Source organism: Carassius auratus, chromosome 29 (assembly GCF_003368295.1).
Source record: "Carassius auratus strain Wakin chromosome 29, ASM336829v1, whole genome shotgun sequence".
In the NCBI taxonomy this organism is placed as follows: Eukaryota; Metazoa; Chordata; class Actinopteri; order Cypriniformes; family Cyprinidae; genus Carassius; species Carassius auratus.
In genome coordinates this window covers 14,865,116-14,887,955 of record NC_039271.1, presented here as the reverse complement: position 1 = coordinate 14,887,955, position 22,840 = coordinate 14,865,116, and the positions used below count along the sequence as shown (strand labels likewise).

At 38.8% G+C, this 22,840-nt stretch overlaps 1 long non-coding RNA gene across 1 annotated transcript in view; it reads left to right on the top strand.

Annotated features, from left to right (window-relative positions):
* The first annotated feature begins 15,693 nt into the window (after nucleotides 1-15,693).
* Nucleotides 15,694-22,840, top strand: part of LOC113048187 (uncharacterized) — a 35,647-nt gene continuing 28,500 nt past the window's right edge. Inside the window, exons 1-2 of the long non-coding RNA XR_003276412.1 lie at nucleotides 15,694-16,227; nucleotides 16,343-16,472. This is a non-coding gene — a long non-coding RNA (uncharacterized LOC113048187). The remainder of the gene's footprint in view (nucleotides 16,228-16,342; nucleotides 16,473-22,840) is intronic.

Below are 22,840 nucleotides of genomic sequence, written 5' to 3'. Positions count from 1 at the left end.
TGTGTTTGAGCATGTGACCGTTCCCTCCACATGGCTGATGTTATCAGGAACAGCAGAAAAGAGGGTTATGCTTTTGTAATTAAACCTTGCATAAGCCAAAGCGTAGTGACTTGAGATCACTGAAGTTAAAGGATTCGAATCATCGAAGGTTTAACCATTTAATAATAATTTCCTCACTTCTTCAACACTTTGTGGCCTTATTTTGATTATTCGGGCAGTGCAAGAGCCTGTGTTTGGTTGTTCCTAATCCAGATGACCTTCTTTCTTCAATGGAAAACGAATTAGATCATTCTGTTGAATCCTCTCACAGGCTTTCAGACAAAAAAGAAAAAGGATTGGCTACAGTCAGAAAATCTTAAAACAGCACCATAAAAGCAATCCATTTGACAAATCTGCTATAAACTTTATTTTTAACATAAGAGGTCATTTTAAATGTTGGATGTTCGAGGCTTCCGGTGTTAGCTCCTGGATGTTGCAAGCTGACATTTTGTTGTCATATTATTTTAATTTATTATTATTATGATCATAAACACACTGGTTTGAGCACATAGTTTAACAATTTACTGTACTTTAATATTCTTCTATTTTTTTTTTTTTTTTTTTACTACTGAATAGCAGATACTGAACTGGAAGTTCCACACCTTCACAGGAAATAGCTTACTTCCGAGTTGAAAAAAAACAAACAAACAGTTGATGTTGTTGTCACCACCAGCAGGTGGCGGTAGTTCTCTTACTGGCACACTTCAGGTCACTTGTGCTCCATCTGTCACAGCACGCCACATTCTTCATATTTCCATCTCTGAGCTTTTTGGGTCTCTGCCAGTCAGAGTGAAAATGGATGTAGAACTAATCTATTTCCACGGACATCTTAATCCCCTAATACAGTGATGGAATCATTAAATCGCAAATCATCATCATCTCACGCCTCTCCCCTCCACTGTTCTGTTAAATGTTTAAATAACAGGGTTTGATGAAGAGTGGCTTTGGGCCCTTGATGCGTTTTTTGTGCTGCATAGTTGTGACTTTAGATCTGCATTTATCCGCTCTTCTCGTATTATTTTAGCTCATTTTATTCACACTCAAAGGCTTAACACAGCCTTGTGGTTATGTAGGAAAAGAATCATGCCTCACTCATTTTCCATAAACTCTTGTCAGGGACAGCAACGTCCCCTGTCACATTTAAGGATTTTCCTCCACCCTTTTCACTATTTTCCTCCGTCCATACACAAAATTACCTTGAATACTTTTTGGATTGCAGATCAGAAATTGGTCTGAAAGCATCCGTCAGTGCTGCTTGGCTACTTGGAAGTGTTTACAAACATAAATTCGCCATCGCAACTTGTTCCTTGGGTTTTCTAAACCACTCAAGCCACCCACTGGTACCATAATTACATTTACGTCATTACACAAGGCTTTTTTCTTAAACGCACTGTATAGTGAATTTCCAACACCCTCCCTATGCTTCTTTGCAACTGGAAAGTAGTGTCTTGAAACAGTAGGGCTTCTTATGGGGCATAGAGACCTCAATCTGTGACCCGCATGACTCTTTAATAATAGGGCTCGTTGCTCGATTGCTAACAGATGACTTGGTTGCGGCTCTGCATCCCTGGCCTTTCCTGAGAGTCTGGCGGTTTCACTGTCTTTCCAGTCAACTCCATCAACAGGGGCCTTGTCTGTGCATGGGGGGCCCGATACGGTTCAGGAACAGACGAGAGAAGAGGTGGGGCTCTGCCTGAGATCTGGCTGAATGAATGAGAGAGAAGTCTCACTGGTGAGTAAATCTGTTCAGGGCTTTGGCGTAGCCATTTTTGCTGCAGGTTAGTGTGTAAGCAGCAGGCGTGTGTGTTGGTCTCTCTTTTATTGTGTGACTCAGATTGGCCGTCTCTGTGCCAGCTCAGCCATCCAGCAAACCATCGCTATGTCAGTCAAGGAGCCGTGGGGCATTTCAACCAACGGGCATTATCGTGCGCCAGGACATGCCAGCGCAGAAGCAAGATCCCATTCTCTCACTGTGCAGAAGAGCTAATGATCATTCTGCTCGCTAGTGCTAATAGTTAATGCTGAGCTCTAGAGCTGCACCGTGACACTGAATAGTCACACTCTAAAATTAGATTTGAAAGAGAGTAGTTGTAGTTGAACAAATGCACATTGTCTATTGCGGTGAACCATTCAGACAGGTTTGTTTTTGGAGGGAAATGAGAGAATAAGAACCTCAGTTTCACATTACGGCGATTTTAGTGCCTACCAGTCACAGAGGGTGCCGTCAGTAGGTTTCTCTCTAGATTTTCAGTACAGTTCACCTGAGAAGAAACTGACTTATACTGTAGCTAACAAAGTTCAGAGTTAATGCTTCCAAAGTGCCAAATACACATAAAAAATGGGCATTGGCAAGTCAATTAATCTTTTTCCCTAGTATGTGATGTACTAAATGAGGGACATCTGACCATTCAATGACACTGCATCCTAAATGGACAATAACATGGAGTTGTTCCCTCCTTTAGAGTTACAACAGCTTCCACTCTTCAGGGAAAAAGATTTCGGAGTGTTTTGAGATGAGACGTTCTGGCTCTCAATCTCCATTCTAGTTCATCCCAAAGGTCTTGGATGGGGTTGAAGTCAGGGTTCTGCATGGGCTGGTCAAGTTCTTCCACATCCAACCATGTCTTTATGCACCTTGCTTTTTGCATTGGGGCACAGTCATACTGGAATAGAAAAGGGCCTTCCCCAAACTGTTCTCACAAAGGTGGAAGCATAGCATTGTTCAAAATGTCTTGGTATGCTGAAGCATTAAGCTTTTCCATCACTGGATGTAAGGGGCCTTGTCCAAGCCCTGAAAAACAGCCTCATACCACTTATCCCTCCTTCGCCAAACTTAATATTTGGCACAATGTAGTCAAACAGGGAACATTCTCCCTGCATACGCCAAACCCAGACTCACCCATCAGATTGCCAAACAGGGAAACATGTTTCAGCACTTCACAGAACATGTTTCCACTGCTCCAGAGTCCAGTGACGGCATGCTTTACACCACTCCATCCATATTTATCCCCCCTCTCATCCCTTCCAGCTGATCGGTCATGGAAGCCTATTCCATGAAGCTCTCATCATATAGTTTTTGTGCTTACAGTTTATTAATACCAGCAGATATTTGGAAATCTTCAGCTATAGAATCAGCAGAAGAGCACTGGTGACTTTAACCAAAGCCTATAAAATACCCAAGATGTGTCAATTGTACAGTTTTGAATGGGAAAAATGCATCGCTCTATTAAACGAAGATTCGCCTTCTGAGTTAAAGAGCCAATCACTAATCTTTAAAGTCAGTGCATCACTGCAGCTGCTGTTAGAAGTCCTGTTTTTTATAGAAACAGAATAGCCTATTTTTTATTTTCTCCATTGGTTTTGTTCCACAGACACAGAATTATGGAAAAAATGTCCAAAGCTGTCTTGCTCTTAGCAGAGTACATGATTTGATCAAGTCCACTGTTTCAAGTCTACCATAAATCGGACAGAAAAACAGAAAGAGATACTGGAAAAGTGAGAAAGTGATGTATTTCCCAGTTGAAAACACCATCAGCATATGCTGTGTTGTGGATGCTGGTGTACTTGTTTTCCCTTCAGGCTTTTAGACTAGCTTAACCAACAATATTTCCCTGCGCAGCCAGCTTCACCAGTTATGTTAAAGGGATAATTCATCCAAAAATAACAATTTCTTGTCATTTACTCATTTTTGTGTTGTTTCAAATCAAATGACTTTCATTCATCCGTACAACACAAAAGGAAATGTTTTGTTCCCTTTATTGTATCATTTATTCCCCATACAAAAGCAAATGGTGACTTAAGTTTTCAGAACATAATGTGTCCTGTGTGAATGGAGTCATGTTTGTTAGCCACTTGGTGTATGCATTAATTAATTTATGCAGAGGCAAAAAAAAAAAAACTTAAGTTTGTTTTGAAATTTTTAGTTCTGGCTTTCTTCACAGTGCATTTTTACCTATAAAGGTTAGAGAGGGAGAAGCATAGAGGTCTGAGATTGGAGTCTCAGGTGCTCTGTGTGTGTGTGTGTGTGTGTGTGTGTGTGTGAGGTCTCTCATCCCCTCCATCAATTTTGCACAATGCCCCGAGGCAGCCATGGGAATTTGTGTTGCCTTCCTCCTCCTCTCTCTCGATCCCACCTTTTTCTTCTCCCCTCTTCAATTTGCTCATCCACCATTCATTCTCCCTCTTGTTTCCATATTAAAGACTTCATCTCAAAACTTTTTCCACCCTCATTGCTTTGCCTTTTTCTCTTCTTTCAAAGAAAAATAACTCTTGTAGAGGAAAATGACTCCTTTCTTTCATAGGTTGAATTGAGTAATTGCCTGTTTATCCTGGTGCCAAAATATTTTGATTTGAAGTTTTTCAGTCGGACAATGGCAGCAGTTTCTAAAGAATCAGTATATGTGACTCTAATATATAGCGAATGCTTCTGTAATTGGCATTTCTTTAAAATGAATGAGACAAAAAAGCACTTAATTGCTTGAAGAATGACCCGCATAACCCTGTTTCAGAAAGCCTACGCTCATGCAGCCTGTGTTCCTGGGTCCTATTCATTTGGTATAGAAGAGAATTGTGAAGCTGTCGTGCACATAGACAGTGAACACATAGGGGAACAGGTCAAGGTCACGGCTAGGACAGAGTTTTTTTCTTTTTTTCAATCCCTAGACCCTGTCTGTATGATGCATCTAGGGTTGCTTCACACATAGATCTGCCGCTTTTGTGAAATCCAGTGCGGACTCATTCAAGGATGTCAAGGGGATTATTTTCGTGAATTTTGAAGCTCTTCCTTTTGAACATCTTCATTGTTGATCTTTGAGCATCTTCTGTTTAGTGCTGTTTTCAATGGCATGTCACAAATCTGTTGTCCTTCCTACACCAACCATGAACAAGGTCTCTTCTCCATTAGCAACGTTAGTATATATAATTAATCAAAATACAAGACTAATTAAGGCTAATTATTACATTTGATTATATATTTGTTTATTTTTTGCAAGAAACATGACCCTATCTATCTAAAATTTGGGATCTGTAACACTTATAATATTAAATAAATCCATCAGAATACATCTATATTTTTCTTTATGTATTTATTATTTAGCATTCAAACACATGGGGTTGGTAGGATTTATTAATGTTCCTGAAAGAAATCTCTCATGATCAAGGCAGAACTTATTTAATCAAAAATACAGTGAAAACCTTTATACTGTAAAATAGTGTTGCAATTTAAAACCTTTTCTATTTTAATAAAGTTTACATTTCATTTATTCTACCGTTAGCATAACTGCATTTTCAGCAGCCATTGCTCTAGTGTTCAGTGTTGCATGATTCTTTATCATTCACATGTGCTGATTACTTATGATCAATGTTGAAAAACGTTTTCGAATAACTTTCCAGTATTTTTATCTGCCAGCAGGGGCTAAAGTTATGTTCATTTTAAACCAATCAGTAAACGCTTGACCAGTCTCTCTTTAAGCTCGTGAGGGGCGTCTGTGTTGTGAGTGGGTGGATATGGGTTTTAAACCTTAGCTAGTGTTCCCTGATGTTTAAATTAAGACTGCATACCTGTCTTCCACGACACTAAAACAACACCCTGTCATCATGGTTGGATTTATGAAAAGCAGGCTCGAATGAAAGAGACGGGGAAGTGAAGAAAGAGAAAAGGAGCTGGAGAAGGACATAAACAAGCCATTGTGTGTCTGTGTTTTGCTAAACTGTAGCTGCCGGGTTAATGGTTTCGCTCTTTCTTTCTCTCCATCCCCCTTTCCATGTGTTAAGTTTGATTAGGTGACCACAGTTACATATTCCCCATAGGAGACAAAGAAGGGCAGCCGTTTCCTGTGAAAATAAAACGGGATACAAAGAGCTCTTTCAGGGCCTGGGCGGCCCACTGCAGAAGCTCTTCCATGCCCCCAACACCAGCCTGCCTGACTCACAGAGACCCAGCTAGAGACTGACACAGGCCAAAACACACAATATTTCCACATCCTCCCAGCTTCTTACGCTCACTGAAACCGACTTTTAATACACTGAAGCAAAATACATTGCTCATTCAGAACAGATGAGTGGCAAAACTGTTATGTTTACATCAGGCATAATATGCAACACAGGCATATAATTTGTCCCGTCCTGTTTCTGTGTTGCATGTGCTACCAATGTAGATGCTATATCAGAAACGGTGTCGTTTTGGGGCCTTTTTCTCAAATCAAACTATTTGGGCAGACCGTAAAATGAGCGGTGAAAGACCCAGATCCAAATCTAGGGACTAGAATACAATTGTGCTCACAAGTTTAAATGCTCCTTTCAGGTTTGTGTGATGCATATGTGTCTATTTTCTTTCTTTTTTTTTTCTTTTTTTTTTATAAAATAGAAAATATAAATAACTATAGTAAACTTTAATATTAAAGTTTTTTTATTTAATATATTGATGCCCTGAAGAAGCTGCATAACAGATCTTGAACAGGGCCTTTTGTAAGATAATGCAAAAAATATAAAAAACATAAAATGTATAACATATATTTGAAATTAATTATTTAATCAATTGATTATTTAATCATTTAATTGTTCGATTTGAATGATTGGTGCCCTGGAGAAGCTGCACAACAGATCTTGTACAGAACTATTCGCCCCATTTGTCTATAAACATATTTATTCTCAGTCAGTCAATAACCACATCTTGTCTTTTTTTAATTTTTTTTGGTCAGAATTTCTTAGACCATGAATGCTAAGGCTTTTTTTTTTTTTTACTTAGACACAGTTGCAACCAACCAAGTTGAAGCCGGATAGATCTTTGTGAAGAGTTTCATCTCTTTAAACAAATGCTCAACACCATTCAGAGACTTCAGTTTAGAAATCTCAGTGTTTATGAGTAGAAAACCCAAGCAAATCATGCTTATTAGCTTGATTAAGTCTCTCCTTAATGAATCACACCCATTGTATGTTAATACTGAATTACTGTGACAGCAGCCAGCCATATTTAGTTCCCTGTGCTTGGCAGTTGTCCCAAAGGGAGAAGAAGGACGGTCTGCCTCATAAGAGCTCTCCCCCATTTAGACTAGAGGTATGAAAAACAAACCCGGTGGATGTTTACGCTAGGAAGCGTCAGATGCAATACTATATATAGTCAAAGCTGAGTGACTCACGACTAATCAACAGATGTGGATGTTTTTGACCGATAAATATTCCGTTCTTTGTGTCCAATTAATCAACTGAATGGGTATTTTTCATCAGTGGATGGTGACTGTGGGGTAAAATGTTTCCCACATAAGGCCTTTGCCAGACTAACACGTCTGATTCCTCTCATTAAGATTGCGCTCTTATCAAGAACAAACGGTCATCAATATGGCCTCACTCGAGCGTCAGATCTCCTGCGCTGAGTATCAGTCGGTCTGGTGAGCCGATTCTGGGTTGGAGGAGTTTTAAAGGGACGAGGAACGTTTGAGTGGTGTATAAAAGCTCCCTCTCTCCCTTTCTTTCTCTCGCCTTGATCTCTTACTGTAACACACCATCTGCACATCTGTCGCATGACGCTAACACTGCTCACCAACACGGTTTGTTTGTCCTTTTATCTATCTCCTCTTCCATTCTTTAAAGGTTAATAGAAAAATGCTTGCCACAAAAGGTGCTGTTGTGTAGAACCGGACCCCACTGTGGGAATGAGTAAATATGTCTCCGAGCCTTTCGGGGTGGCTTTGGACAGGGGGGTTATTGCAGAAAATTCCTAGGCATTTGTTCGCGAGTGGATCTGCCGATCAACCGCATGTTGCAGCTAATGTGGGTGTGAAAGCTGCAATCTGCCAACAAAAAACAGCTTTTGTAAGTTAAAGCCTTTCGGAATTCGAGAACTCACTTTAGCGGTTAAAGGGTCTCGTTGGTGAGGAATGTTGCATTATTATGGGTGCAAATGCTGTTACATTTCTTTGAAAGGAATGATGAAAGTTTTCATATATAGCGAAAGAAAACATGAATCTAGAAGTGTAAACAGGTTGACCTTAACAGTGACATATACAAATACTATATGTAGGTCTATATAAAATGATGCTGGATGTTTTGATGTTTGTGTTTTTGTTTGCCTCTGTCTGATTGTGATCTAGGAGATTACATTGGTTTAGATGGGACTGTATTCATCAGCTCTATATTAAGGTTGTGGGACTGGGCCAATTTGGTGGAAAACACACGTTCCCGAGGGAGCGACGTTACCATGAGATCCCACCTGGAACAATGTGATAGGCCACGGGGCTGCCGGGCTGCCTCTCCGCCCCCGTCCAACCCTAGGTATCAGCCGCAGGAAGTCCCACACAGCCACTTCCTGTTGAGCGCACAAACAATGGCCATTGTCGCTGGCTGATATGGTGTGACCTCAGCTCCGTCTGCCATGCCTAGCTTAACCATAAATCGTCCACCTTTAAACAGCTTGAATGGTGAAAGATTGACGAAACCGTGGCGCCGAGGAGCGCAAACAAAAACAGAACTGGACAAAAAGCCCAGCTCGCTCAAAGCGTGTCCAGGTCATAAACAGAGTTGTTTACCCAGCGGTTTTCACTTTATCACACGGGGTGGAAGTTATCAGATGTCTACAGAATCACAATGCGTTTCAGCTGTTCTATTGTCATGTGCAATTTCGTTTCAAAGCTTGGGTTTGGGGGATTTTACTTTGAGAGATGATAGACTCGATTGGGCCCGAAACATTTTGAATCACAGCATGTAAGTGAGAGGGTAACAGCGGTACGGTCCAGTACATTGTGTAGCAACTCTGGGGTCAAGGCAAGATCACATAACATACAGTAGGTTCTAAAATCCTGAAATCACATCGCAAATCGATTTTAACATTTAATCTAAACATGGAAGCAGGAGGTTTCAGGATTTAGAAAAAAAAATGTACAATTTTCACAAGCATTAGAATAGCTGTAATAAAATAGCTTAAAATCATTCTTATTATTACTCACATTATTCGCAACAGGACTGGATGCCGGAGAAGAGTGTGTTTCTCTGTGACTGTGAACCCCCACCACCAAGTCCCTCTTTCTGTACACGGCAGCTGCTGCCTTGATGCTTATGGGGATTAGACACAACTCTCACACAGTCTGTCTCTCTGTCTCTGCTGCTCCCTAATGCAGCACACAGGGTTGTGGGGCTGCTGTTTTACCTGGAGAGGTGAGGTATCATTTTAGTGGTGGCATTCCCTTTTCACACAGCATTATTAGCTCATACCTAAGCCATTTCTGACAGTCGTGGCGAACTATCGGACACTGCATGAGAAAATGTGGGATTTTTGTGGCTCGGTTTGTGTGGGATCACCTTAAGTTTGCATACGCTTGTGTGTGTTGCATGTGTGCGTGAGTACTTTTATCTGAAGGAAGACGGTTTAGGTTGATTGAGTTTTATCCCACCGCTAGCAATAATATGTCACATTTTGACTTCTTTGTTGTGAAGTCAGAGCAGTCTTGTCACTTGCCCCGTGCGTGCGCGTGTTTGCGTGAAAGCTCGTTTTTGCACTCGCTGTCGGCTTTGGTTATAAGTCATTCGCTCTATCAAGAGATGCTTTCTCCCCCCTCCAAATAATTCTTTAGTAATAAAGCTTTAATCAGACAACTGTAAGCCGGAGACCAAATACACCCATATATTAAACATCTCCCAGGCTGTTTGATATGGGCTGATGAGAGACTGTCTGCATTTGTATCCTCCTCTCTAAATCCCTTCAGCATTAATCACTGTGCCTATAACACAGATAGGCTATTTAGATATAGAAGGAAAGCAGACTGGAGGATTACCAAATTCCCATCTTATCCTCTGTGAAGACAAATAGGGGTCCCAAAACTCGCAAAACTTTATACCACAACAAATATTATGGATAATCCAATAATGAACCCCCAAAATGAACACTGCAGCAAGAGCATTTATAACAATGTGAGACAAATATTGTTTATTTCCTGAATTCACCTACTAGGAGAAACTGAAATGGCTGTCTTTGAGCTGGGATGGTTGTTTAATTTTAATAAAGCCATTCAGTTACACCATGAGCAGATTTATTATGAAAAAATATCATCAAATAGATACCGTAGTTGGAATTCCATGAACTGATCACCTACAATGTAACATTTTACTGTACAATGCTTACAAATAATTAAAAAAATTCTTGTTTATAATAAAAATTTACCAGAACTTCACACTTAAAAAATGTTCCAAGCATTATAGGGTGACATTTTGTTGTCTTTATGTTAATGTACCAACCTATTTGAGCTACTACTGTTATGTAACCACTAGTAATTAATTAGGCAATTCATAATTTTTACTCTCGAAATTTGAACAATATTTGACTGTACAAGTATACACAGTAGAGTTAACTTTTTTTGAGTAATGTTTAAAAATCTTTTATAAAAATTACTAATAATTTTGTATAAGGCTCACATTTATCACTTATTATATATTCATATCATATTTTATATATTCATATGGGCCTCACTCTCAGAAAAAAACAAAAGCTTTTTTTTTACACTTTTGTACCCTATTTACATCTAAGGGTGCATATTAGTACCTTCTGAAAAGGTTCTTCCCTAGTGACAGCTTTTGCATCAGTTTTTATTTATTTTTCTGAAAGCGAGAACTTCGTGTGCATAAATAGACTTACACAAAACTGGAGAAGATATATTGTTTTCTCTAAACATTTAAGATCATATTTTTATTATTCATATGGCTTTTATCTTAATTTGTTTTACGTATTTTCTAGTTTTTTATTTTTTATAACACCATACTTATTTTGTTTTATTTTATTTAGTTATTGTTTAAGTCAAGTCTCACTATACACATGAGAGAGTATACGAATCCAAATAATTAATTGAGGGTGTCAGCGACTGTAAGAAATTGAAGGATTAGTTCTGGACAGTTTCTCGGATGGAAAGCGCTGATATGGTTCAGCTTGAACAGGACGCAGGATGCATAACTTTGCGTGTCTTTTAAAACTGCTTCCTTCATTCTTTTGCTTGGAATAGAACAGGGGGGTATTCCAAAAAGCAGGTTATGTGACATACCTGGGTATGTTTAAGGGTAAGTTCGTGGATAACCTCAACGTTCGGTTCCAAAAACAGAGGTAACTTTCTGGGTATGTATGTAACCATAGCAACTGACTCTCTGAAGATAACCTGCTCGAGAGCAGGTTATGTTTCAGTGTAACTTCGTTTCAGAAGGTTGGTGAGCATGGCGTGCCCTTTTGACGAGGATCCTGTGGACGTAGAAGCACAAATTATACGAGGTTTTTTTCGTCGGGTGAGGGTTATAAGACCGCGTATTGATGTGTTTGCATACCCTAATGAATATTTAAACAAGCGTTATCGTTTTTCAAAAGATTAATTCGTTTATTTAACACGTCTTTTAAAACCGCATATAGCACTTAGGTTTTTTGCGTCTGGCCATTTTTTGTACAGTGTGGGAGATTCAGAGCATGTGGGAAAGGCAACTGTGTGTAGAGCCGTTCGTACAGTGTGTCTGGCACTTAAACAGTTGTTACCCACGTTTGTACAGTTCCCTGGCCATAAAACTCTGCTTGTTATTAAAGATGAATTCTACAGAGTGGCAGGTTTGTCCTTTGTAGTAAAATATATGATGCATATTTAATATTTAGTCATATTATTTATATCTATACATGTATTCATTATGCACACACTTCATACTTCCATAACTTTCTGTTTCAGGGTTTCCAAATGTAATTGGGTGCATTGATGGCACTCACATTCCTATTAAAGCTCCATCAATAAATGAGGGAGACTATGTTAATAGGAAATCTATTCATAGTATAAATGTGCAGGTAACAACTTAATTTTTTCCCCTTCTTAAAATCATCAAAGTCATTACTTTTTCCACTAACTATAGGTAATATGTGAGGCAACCCAAATCATCACCAATGTCAAGGCAAAATGGCCAGGATCTGTGCATGATGCCAGAATTTTCCGCGAGTCATCATTATGCCAGACTTTTCAGCAGGGTATGATTTGCTTTATACAATTTTTGTTTTTTCGTTTTTACTATATTTGTGTTGCACACTTCAATCATTACAGGACAGTACAATGGTTACTTGCTGGGGGACAGAGGATACCCTTGTCTGCCCTATTTAAGGACACCCTACCCTGAACCTGAGCCTGGACCACAGACACGGTTTAACCTGGCTCACAGCCGAAACACGGGCCAAGGTGGAGATGACTATAGGGATCCTCAAATCTCGGTTTCAGTGTCTGCGTGGGCTCCGGGTTAGTGTCCAGAGAGGGCATGCGACATTATTGTGGCTTGTGTTGTGCTTCACAATATTGCCACTATAAGAGGAGAGAGCCACCCTCCTTGTATTGAGGAAGATGGCCCAGAGGAACACCAACAGATTTTAGAGGCCAACAGAGACGGAAGACTTTTGAGAGACAGGATTTGTCAAAATTACTTTTATTAGTTTTTTTTTGCACTGGTCTGCCAGGCAGTTTATTTCTTCATTTCCTGAAAAACAATAAAAGTAAAATTCATTAAAATGTTTTTTTTTTTAATATTGCTTTACACATACATACATACATAGATAGATAGATAGAGACAGACAGACAGACCACTTTTAACATGCAACAGATTAATATTCAGAAGTTCTCACCTTAAGGCGATTCTCAAGTAATTCTATTTCAAGTGCTGCTTTTTTAATGAGGAGCCTTTTCTCTTCCATTTGAAGCTGTATAAGGTCCATCTCCATGTCACTTTTTCTTATTTGTTTTTGAAGATGGACCTTATACAGCTCCTTTGCTGGCAACTAAGGTGGAAAAATGTAATAAATGATATTGTTTGGTCAGACAATCAAATTCAAATATGGACACATGGACACAAATTCTTACCCTGCTTAGATTGTGTGCTGAGGCTGAAGGACCCTTCATCTGTGGGCAAATCCCTAGGTATGTACTATGAAAGGACAATGACAGTTTGTTACTCTAATGCAAAAAGGGGCCATACATCATAATGGTATGCATCATACCTCAGTGGATCTACCAGCATTGTCCACTTCTGTCACAGCAGATGTGGTCTCTTCATCGTCATCATCATCTTCATCCTACAAGACAAATATTCAAGTATACATTATTTGGCAAAAAAAAAAAAAAAAACCTAAAAGTACCTGACAACAAATCACTTACAACTGTGACAGACTGTGTTCTAACTGGAGAGTCCAGTAATACAATCCGTCCATCAGTATCTATAAGAACACACAACCCGTTAAATTCTCAATATTATCAAAGAAAATAATACATCATATGCTGTTAAATAAAATAAGCCTCCATAAAAAATTTATCTTGTTCAAAAAGCCTTTAAGTGACAGAGAAAAAAATGAAAACAAATCATAGAGGTAAACTCACATGTCACCCTTTTTTCACCATCACTTGTGGTGCATAGTATGTGTGATGAAGTGCTCCCTGGAATGCCAGCAAACACTGGTCGCCCTTTATTAAGGGACAGAGCCAGCTCCTCAGATGGGGTGACGGGAGGTGGTGGTGGCCCCCCGCCAGTTAGACGGGCTTCAGTCTTCTTTCTGTTAGCTGCATGACAGAATGAATATACTAAATCCTGTTATAATAATAGTTCAGTAATTGTGTAATCAAATATTACCTTTTTGCAGAATGTTTTTGTGTTTCATTTTGACTTGGCTTAAAGTTATTGTGGCTCCAGAAGGATTACACCTTTTTAAATAAGAAATGTACATTATTATTTCTACTAAAGAAATAAATGGCAGGAAAAGTAAATGCTTTCATAGTGATTTAACATATTCAAAAGAATGTATAAGTCATACTTCATTATTTAGCATTTCAATAAAACGGGAGCCAATACCAAATTTGTAATTTAATACACTCACGCATTTACTCTGTCCGTTATTTTTTGCCAAGCCAACTCTCTTGCTTTAGCCGATGCAGCTGTATTGCTTCTTTTTAATATTATTGGCTTAAACTCCTCATAAGCATGCATTAAAACTTCCAACTCCGCCTCTGTGAAATACACCGCTCTTTTTTTCGCTTTGAGTTTCCATGGTGACTCGTGAAATCGGCGATCCATTGAAAATGTCTTTTTACATGCACCGTGCACGTGCATTAACTCTGGGTAACCAGTCAGAGGTTGATTAAACTAACTCTTCTCAGGTGTTTTGGAACCGACATACTCATGGTATGCCTGTTTGGGGTAAATCAACCCAGAGGTTATAGTTTATCAAATGGTAAGTTAACCAAGCTTTCTGGAATACCCCCCAGAAGGATCCGTGCTTCCGACGTGGCAATGAGCTATACATGACTGTGTGTGCGTGTGTGCGTTTGTGTGTGTGTGAGAGAGAGAGAGAGAGAGAGAGAGAGAGGCAGTCCTGCAGTTTGACCATCAATGAACAATTGTTTACCTGCCTGCATTAAAACATATCCACCGCTAGAGGTCAGTTATGACTATTTCTGAGTACTGTAGTCTGTGTAAAAATATCCTCCCAAGCCGCTCGATCTGATTTACATGCTGTACCTACATTTTAATATATGCAGTAGATTAGATTCAGACAAAATTCAAAATTATATAAATGACTACTTTATAGTAGTTTTTTTTATTTAAAATTTGTATTATTCTACCATAATTTAACCTGTAAACGGTGAGCTTTTCCTTTTGACTTGTGCTGTTTTTAACTTAACTGCTCTTAACTGATTTGCCTAGAAGAAGGCTATCATCATTCTTGTTTTGTAAAGCGTAACGAAAATCCCCCAGTTATGTTTGCTCTCTTTTTTTTAAACCTTGACTTTCCTGATCGTCTAGCAACATGGAACAATAACATCAATGCTTTTTCATTTATTCTTAGGGTTCAAGTTCACTATTTAAAGAATTTGAGGGTAATTTGTTTTCAAAGAACACCTTTCAATTGGGCTACAGCAAACTACGTAAACTAAGCTACGTATGTATTATCAGTTAAATAAAAAGAGTTGTAAGTGTCTGACAAATAGTAATTGACTGATATATTTACCTATATTATGTATTTATTGCTGAAAAGCCTATTCACACCTTTGCTGCTTTAGGACTGCGTCACACGATCGGTGGCGCGCGCAGTGGAACCACAAAACGCATGCACGCGCACGTGAGCCAGCCAGACTTCTAATAAAATATGATAACTTACTTCAAACAGATTTGTAGGCGTCTAATTGACACACTCGTACAGGTAAGCAGTTAAAAGTCAGTCACAACGGGCGAAAATCCCATTGTTAATTCCTCAAATAAGAATATGAAGTAAAACACTTAATAAACCTGAGCAAAAGCTCCATGAAATGTGATGTTACACTCAAATAATAAATTGCATTAAACGCAGACCTTATTAAATAATCTACGGATGTTTGTTTGGATAGATGAAATCAAACCGGTAGCAAATTTCATTTTAGGAATCTAATGTGCAGATTTGTAATCAAATGCTTCTTTTGTTTTTATTGGCATGTGGCAAACTGTTTCATGATTCAAAAAATGTTATGAATACTTTAGCCTACTATTAAATCAATTAGTATCAGTAATTATAAATACCTGAATAAACCAATTTTAAGTACAGCTGAAAATATGAGCCTACGCAAGCCTGTAGCAGAGATGCTCGTAGGTGAATTCAAACAAACAGGGCGCGTGTGGGAAACTGGCACGAGCTCATGACGGTCGCGCGGTGAACACCTGTGCGCACCGGCACACAGGCATAAAACATTTCCCCATTTCCCGACAGTAATTTCAGCCAGTTTTATAGAGATTCACGGACAGGCAATTATGGCAAGCCACTGCCGCACGCGAGAGAATATGACATGACGGTTTTTGACGTTTTTAAAGCGCTCGCGCGGCACATGCGCCTTAATATAAAGCACCTGGAGGGGCTCGCGCTGATTAGACCCCCAGTAAAGAAGGGTTAAAGTGCCAAAACTGACCTACACTCTCACTCATACTTAGACATCCCAAATGCAGTTTTCGAGTGCGGGATATGACTTACAGTCTGTGTTTAGACGGAAATATCTGACATTACCTGAAAGAGAAACTCGATACGAGAATGATATTCGGAAAGCTCTTGAAGTAGCTACAAACGTCACGTCGCCTGTAGCTCGCGATGCGCCTCATGTAGCGCTTCAGCCGAGCACAGTGTTTTGGATTGAAATGGTCCAATTTTGACACACGTGCTTTGCTCAACCGAGTATCGGCGCTAAGGTAGCCCACTCTTGGCTCAGAGCCTGTTGTTTAGAGCACGAAACAAATTGACTTCTCCTCCCCCAAGTCTTTGCCTTTTGTAATATGTCTGGCGTTGTTGTTTGTGTGTGACCAGCCCCATGATTTCACCTCGTCCTTGAGAGACCAGCGCAAGTCAACCCAAATAAAACATCCCGACCCTGTTCACCTCTCCCGGAGGGTCGTTTTCCTTCGAGACACGTGGACGAAGCCGTACACAGCATTAGGTGAGTGAATTGAGACAGCATTGAACTTTAAACTTGTGATATGTGCGTGTGTTTTGGTGGTCGGTGTGAGCGCGCTCGGAGACGCGGCTGTTGTTGAGCGACGTTAACGGGCAGGGACGATCTTTCTCCCTTTCCATAGTCCTAGTAATCCAGCTGGGATTAGAGCGCGTTTCTCTCTGTTCATCAGCAACTCGATCACTCCTGTCTCAAACCACTGCAGATCTCAATCCATAAGGAGTCAGTTAAACCATTCTTATCAGCTCAGAATTGATTACTTTTCATTTAGGTACATTTGGCTATATGTGCACACGTGTATTTATTAAACTAATATACTAGATGCCTTTCCTCCAAATTCTGATTTGTCACTTTGAAGAGTTTATGAAATGTTTTCTGCAAGCCCAGGGGCTATTCATTATTTTGAAAACAATATAAAGTAGAACAAACACTCAGAATTAAGATAACATTATAATAAATTTACATTGTTGTAATTAAAAAAAAAAGTTATAGGATACAGTAAGAAACTTTATTGCTCTGTTGAAAAATTAAACTGCCTAATATGAACAGAAGGCAGATGTGCAATGGTGACTAGCACCATAGTGTTAAACAAAGTGGATTTTATTTATTTGTAGTGAACTTTCATTTTGAAAAATAAGTTGATGGTTATCCTGCTGATTAGAGGAAAGCTATTATATCAGCAAATGCATCTTTGAATTGTTGGATTGAAAATCACTTAATATGGGGAAACGTAATTTGAATCTAAAAGGCTTTGTGACATTTAAATAAGACATGAATATTATTTGACTTCTAAAATGAAACTTTATGGAAACTTTCGAAACAGGACTTTGTGATGTGCATGTTCAAATTGTTACACCAATCATCATTTTATAATTTTAGGCATGTACTGTATAATCTATCAATCTATGTACAGTTTTTTTTTTTTTTTTTTTTTTTGCTCTTACAAATTATGACTTTCGCATAAAAGGTATGATTTAAAAAAATATTTGAATAGTTCTTAATGGTGTAAAACAGATCGCAGTGAACTCCATAAATTCCAGCTGCTGAGTTCACACACAAATCTAATGAAAAATTAACGCTGTCTTGTGTTGAGGGGAGAGAAGTAATTTGCTCGAGTAAGTCATATATTACTGTGTTGGCTCTAATACGTTGATGATTGATTTCAGTGTTCACAAATTCATAAACGTTGTGATAAAGTAGTCAGATAATCAACTGGTGTGATTTTTATAATTTATTATAGGAATTAAATGTAATGTAATAGGAAGACAAGGGCTCAACAAGCAAAAGAGAAATAAAGTTCCTATGAATTCTAATGGAAATACACCATGATATTTGTTGTTTTGTCAATTAATCTAGCTTTTCTTTTTAATGGGGTCATGATGAATGCACCGAGGCTGTTCCTTTTTTGGCAAATGTTTATTAACACTGTACATGAAGTGAGTTTTGGCTATTACCCACAAAGCATTGCCTCATAATTCCGTCATAATTTGCATAAAGACTTTTTTTTTTCTTCTTTTTTTTTTCTCCTTTCTCAGGCACTTCTAAGAGTCTCTTTTAAGAGGCAATTTGTGTTTCTTCATTTAAAGCCCATTTACTTTGTTCTGAATGAATTCTTCTCTAAGTACATAACCAGACATTTGATCTTGGATGTTGCTGGTTTTAAAACCAGTACTCAAATAGAACTATTTGAAGAAAAAAAAACCTTGAACATATCATGCTGTAATAGTTATTTTAAGCTGTGTTAGTCGCAGAGTTTCACCATATCTCCATGCAGTATCAGGGATTGGTTTCCGATTGCAGGGAGGGAGAGAAAAATCACTCTGCATGCTCTCTCTCTCTCTCTCTCTCTCTCTCTCTCTCTCTCTCTCTCTCTCTCTCTCTCTCTCTGTCTCTCTCTCTCTCTCTCTTATTCACTCCTTTCATTCAGATGGATAAATTCACATTGGACTTCAGATTATCACTTAACTGGTTCTGTGAATACATCACTCAGACACAGCAGTATTATAGACCAGGTATGTTCCTTATCCCTAAGGCCACATATGAACTGACACTCAAAATAAAAATCATGGCTGTTTAACTGAGTGTAACTCAATAATAAAAAGTAAAACAAGATAGACCAAGAAAAGTTTCTGAGTGCTTCCTAGGGGGAATTTCTAAGAGCCAGGACATTTTCTGTTTTGTTTTTTTCAATCACTCGCCGTCATTTAGTTTCAAACCGCATGTGAATCTGAAAAAGAGAAGTTTTGAAGAACGTGCCAGCTGCTCTTTTCCATGCCATTATAATGGGCACTGAAAACTTGTTCGACTGCCACGTTTGCATCTTTTTCAGTTCCTCACAAACTCATGTCATTCTAAAAGCACAGCCTTTAGGTTACAAAAGAAGTTAAACTCTTAGGAAAATCCTTTAATTTCTTTAGTTCCAGTGCCTCATGTCTTAAGTTTTTAGGTGTAAATAACCCATAAATGTGACTCATATTCTGAAGTAATTTCATAGCATTGTTGAAAAATATTTCCTTTAATGTCACATAGATAGTACAGAAGAATAGATCAGAATCATTTTCACCCGCCACATCTCTTCTGTTGTCCATTTGAACTGTGTGTTGATCACAGGACAGGAAACGGTAAACAAATTCTTCAACATGTGGCGGCCTGCTAGAGCATTCTTTTCCTTTTCCATTTCTCTCTCTCTCTCTCTCTCTCTCTCTCTCTCTCTCTCTTTAGCATGAGCGAAAAGCTTGCACTTCCTCCCACCTTTCTTACTTACTCTCTTTCCCTCTCTCTCCCACTCCAGTAAGCCAGCAGGAAGCAGATCCTGGAGTACGCTGAATAGCATTTGCCAAGACATATGAATTATAAGGCTAATGGGCTTAAAAGGCTTGTCTTAACATTGTCTCTACTTAACCATGCAGAAGCTGGCTTATAGAACAGCAGAAATAGATTGGGAACCATAATACCCCAATTTTGAGGACCGGATTAGAACGGATGAAAGACACTAAGTTTCTTTACGAAACCATAAAATATTCAATTGTTGGCAAATTGAGCGATATCTCTACCCGTTGCTCTCCTCTGGCGAGCCGTCTGCCAAGTGCATTGTGATTGTGTTTTGACAAACAACTGATGTGATTCTTCTCATAACCACAGAATCTGGGACAGGTCGTCATTATCATGAGGGGTGAAAAAAAAAAAAAAGAGAACAAAGTAACTGGGCTGGGATTGTGCAGGCAGCCCAGCAGTGAAGCACTGGCCATGTGTTCAGGCCGTCACTCTGGTGGCTTTGGGCCGGACGTCTGTACAGCTGCGTGTGACCCATGATGCTCTCACTCCCTGTCCCAGTTCAGGGCTTGTATGGGTCTCTGATTGGATAAGCGTGCATCTGTGCTGTGTGCTTATTGGATTTAAGTGCTTGCTGAACTCTAGTGGGGTCCAGTGTTTGAGTTTAGTTGGATGGGATCTGAGGATAATTCCTGGCAGTTCCAGTTGTGTGGCAGGTCAGCTGCATGCCCCCCTCCCCTGCCCTCTCTCTGCACTTCTGAATAAATGAGCTATTCTGGGACATGCAAATATCCAGAAAGCTGGAGAAGTCTGTGGAATATTTTCACTGAAGGTTTTTTATTATTATTTTTTTTTTATGACGAGTTTGGGTCTCTTTTATTAACCTTGTGTGTGAATGGATTTGTTCATTAAGTTTGTGGAGATGTTTTAATGAATCACCAGTAAGTTTGCACTTTACATTTTTTCTTCTTCTGAATTTAGGATAAACTTTGGTCCACAGTGTGTCAGTGGGTGTCATCCCATCTGCAAAAGTGAAAATTTGAATTATTTTGCAGCAAAGGTTTGTAATTTGCATTTATTTAAAATAAAAGTTTCATATTTTAGTATGAAACTTTTTCCTGTGCTGGCACAGCTGAATTCTCAACAGCCATTACTAAACTCTATATCATGTGTCACAATAGAAGTAGTGGTCACTCTTTATTTTAAGGTTCAATTCTCACTGTCAACAAACCATCAACTATGACTTTTGCCTCAATAAATTCCCAATTTGCTGCTTATTAATGGTAAGTAAGGTAGTTGTTAAATTTAGGTATTGGGTAGGATTAGGGATGTAGAATGTGGTCACGCTGAATAAATACTTTATAACTACTAATAAACAGCCCATATGTTAATAAGGGGCATGCTAATAAGAATCTGGTTAATAGAGAGAATTGGTCCCTATACTAAAGTGTTACAGAAATTTTAAGATTATAAATGACTTTACTGCCACTACATACTTTTAATCAATTTAAAGCATCCTTGATGAATATAAGTATGTATGGATTGAATTTTGACCAGAGGTCCAACTTTTCCAACTCTTCCAACTCATCCCTTTGACGCATCTCAATGTGGAGCATTTTTTTCTCTGAAATAAAGTTTTTCTTTTTTTTTTAACTCTTTGCCTAGAGGACAACTAACAAAGCTGTTAAAAGTAATATTAATAGAATAATAGAATGACAGACTCTTGGTCACCTTAGAAACATGAAAAGTGTTAAGTAACAAAATTGATGTACATTTTTTATTTATTTTTGCATGTATGCATGTTTTGAATAATAAAAAAAGTGTGAAAACCTTTTCTGCCCACATACTGTACAGTAAAAAACACACAATTATCAGTTATTAATGAATAACACCTAACTCTCTCATAAACTGTTATGTTTTGTAATTTTTTAAGTATTTGAGGACATGCGTCATTTTTACTATTTTTCTCGTGTGTTTATATTTGTGTATTCTATTTTGGATAACCATTTAAACTATTGCACACAAAACAAACTATGGATAATTGCTTTATATGTCAGTCAGATGGTCTCATCCTGTCTAAGTGAATGCCCAGAATAAACAGGAATGTGGACCAGAATTTATGTACTTTAAAGGTACAATTTGTAAGATATTTGCAGTAAAATATTCAAAAACCACTAGGCTAGTGTTATATATTTTGTCCAGCTGATTACTAACAATCTCTAATGTTTTCAACTACTTGTAAATCATGAAAATAATTCCCATTCTAAACAGTGACACGGGGCAGTGCAGTCACCTGTCAATGACGTTAGTTACCCTTTGTTACTGCCTTTACTGACGTAGAAACCACATGACAAAATTGTCGTGGACAAATGCGGAAGTAGCTTCGCGACAAACTTCAACTAGAAAAAGAGATGCCGATCTCGCTTGTGTTTTACTGGACAGTTGAGTTGTTTTGATTCATATCTTTACAGAAAACGTATGCTATTATAACAATCAACAAGATTAGTATTATGGGGCATACACTCCAAACGCTGGGCATTGCATCTCTAGACCTGCGCGAGGACGTGTCTGATCCATAGTCTGATCGCGTCTTTGAATTGACTTTGTATGTAATCTACTCGCGCATCTTTCCGTCTGAATGATGGCCGTCAGCGGTTGGGTAGAAGACAACAAATACCATCATTTCACGCTCCTTCTTAGCATCATCAAACCACGTGATTATTATTGTTTTGATAGTGCGCCCTCTCGTGGCAGGTCCTACAACCTGTACCTTTAATCTGGCAATGTGAGACTGTTTATCACTTTATTGGGCATCAATAATAAACTCCAAGCTCTGTGTGAGTCTGTAGATGGTAGAGGATGAAAGCTAAATGTTTGCTATGGATAGTTTGGTGACAGTGCTCATCTATCATGCAGAAACACTTGACCGGTCCTCTGTTGAAAGTGAAAGTGTGTGAGGGCTGGGTTGCCTTGACACTTTTATCAATCAAGAATAAATGAGAGGGCATGCTTCTGTCACACTGAATAATAATGACGAGCATTTGTCGTTTGAAAGCAAGAAGAAAGTGTTCCTGAATACACATCAAGAGTTGATGCCCTTCATCACAAAGGCCAGGAAAATTTGTAAAATTTCACAAAGACTTTGTTAACTTAATTGAGCTATTCGTTTATTTATTTCACCTGCATTCTGTGGTGTCAGATTTGCAATGCTCGAGCATTCGCTCAAAAGAGTTAGCGGCTCGTCACATTGTGCCTTTTCAAAACCGTTTGTTCTTGTGGGATTTCAAGGTTTCTGCAATCCTCCTCTAATCTCTGTCCTCAACCAGTACACTCAGAGTCATCTTGCTGCATAACTCGACTATTTCGTTTAGGGAATTTAGTACATTCAAGCCGACCCTGTCTTTCATCGTTTGCCATGTTGCATATTTAAGTCTGTTTCTGGGCTTATCTTCCTAATTGGTTGCCTGTACTTGCTCAACACCGATTGCCTTTGATCATTTTAGATCATTACATTTACCTCATTAATTTGCTCAATCCAGTTTTTCCCCCTCCCCAGTTGAGCCAAATTTAAGGGCCCATGT